At 39.2% G+C, this 1,688-nt stretch overlaps 1 non-coding gene across 1 annotated transcript; it reads right to left on the bottom strand.

Annotated features, from left to right (window-relative positions):
* Positions 1–1,065: 1,065 nt before the first annotated feature.
* TRNAC-ACA (transfer RNA cysteine (anticodon ACA)) lies at positions 1,066–1,138 on the bottom strand. The gene has a single exon. It is a non-coding gene; the product is annotated as a tRNA-Cys (tRNA).
* Between the last annotated feature and the right edge of the window lie 550 nt (positions 1,139–1,688).

Consider the following 1,688-nt stretch of genomic DNA (forward strand, 5'->3'; position numbering starts at 1 on the left):
TATCAACAATGTCTATTAGGTCATTTTCAGCTAAGTTAATCCTAGTTATTCTTTGATAGTCAGTGAAAAACTACTGCTTTGATGAGCACAGCTATATAATTCATACCACCATTTGACTTTTCCCCCAATTAGCCCTAATAGAATTGATTATTTCCATTGAAAGAGAGTCTCACATTTCTTCATCATGGGTGCTTTGTCTGTTTCCTGCCATCCCGGCTAATTCCTGAAAAATAAGACATGCTTTAGACTTCTTTTCTTTTTCTTAAACTTTGTGGTAGGTAAAACATAATAGCCTCCCAAAGGTGTCCCTGGCTTAATCCCTGGAAGCTGTGAACATGTTACCTTACATGGCAAGAAGCACTTTGTAGATGTGATTAAGTTCAGGAACTTGACATAGTGAGAGTATCTGGACTATGCAAGTGAGTTCATTGTGCCTTACAGGGGCCTTGTAATAGGGAGGCAGGAGAGTCCAACTCAGAAAAGCAATGGGACAACAGTGGCAGAGATTGCAGTGATGCGGAGCCAAGAGCCAAGGAATGTGGGCAGCTTCTAGAAGCTGGAAAAGGCAAAGAAATGAATTTGCTCCAGAACCTCCGGAAGGAGTACATCTCTGCTGACCCATTTTCCTACCTCCAGAACTCTAAGTGAATCAGTTCACATGCTTTAAGCCACTAAATTTGTGGTAATTTATCACAGCAGCAACAGGGAACTAACACAACTATTTTTATGAGTTATTTTTTATTTGTTGGTGGAGTGGTGTGGTGTTGGTAATATAGATTTTATAATTGAGTCAGGAAACCAAAAACAAAGAAAATGTCAGTCAACCAAACCAAGAGCAGCTAGCTATCAGGGCTTCTCTATTTCCCACATAGATTATAACGATAAGCAGGCAGTTGGCAATTTAGAGACTCAAAGAAACTAAAAATTAATAAAGTGAAAGTGAAGTTGCTCAGTTGTGTCCGACTCTTTGCGACCCCATGGACTGTAGCCTACCAGGCTTCTCTGTCCATGGGATTTTCCAGGCAAGAATACTGGAGTGGGTTACCATTTCTTTCTCCAGGAGATCTTCCTGACCCAGGGATTGAACCCGGGTCTTCTGCATTGTAGGCAGATGCTTTACCGTCTGAGCCACCAGGGAAGTCCCAAAATTAATAAAAGCCATACTGAAATGGTTGCTAAAATATTATCAGCTGAGAAATTTAGGGAAGGATGTAAATGGTGTGTAAATACTGTGAACTCTAAGTTATTCAAATCTTAATTTTTTTTTTTAACTGTATACCACTTCCATTTATACCAGGCCAATCATTTCCCATTTAACTCTTCCAGCAACTCTGGAAACCTATGTGGTTAATATTCTCCATCCTAATGGGGAAATTGGGGCTGAGACAAAACAAGTTATGTAACTTAGCCACACAGATCATAAGTACTAAGTTCCCACTAGAGCCCTAATTACAGCAAGTTGAAATTGTACTTTTAAAATGTCAGTCATTTCCTTGTCTCTGGGAAAAAAGACACTTTATTTTTTAAATTTTTGTGACCCCTGCTACATATGAGACAATTTGCTGGTGAAATAAATAGATGATGTAGCCATTCTATGATTAGTTCTTAGGTTGAAAAATGAACAATTCACTGGGTTTGGATCCCTGCTATAATATCTCATCTGGTAAGTGCCAACAACACTTTGACTG

This window comes from Muntiacus reevesi, chromosome 4, assembly GCF_963930625.1.
Source record: "Muntiacus reevesi chromosome 4, mMunRee1.1, whole genome shotgun sequence".
Classification (NCBI taxonomy): Eukaryota; Metazoa; Chordata; class Mammalia; order Artiodactyla; family Cervidae; genus Muntiacus; species Muntiacus reevesi.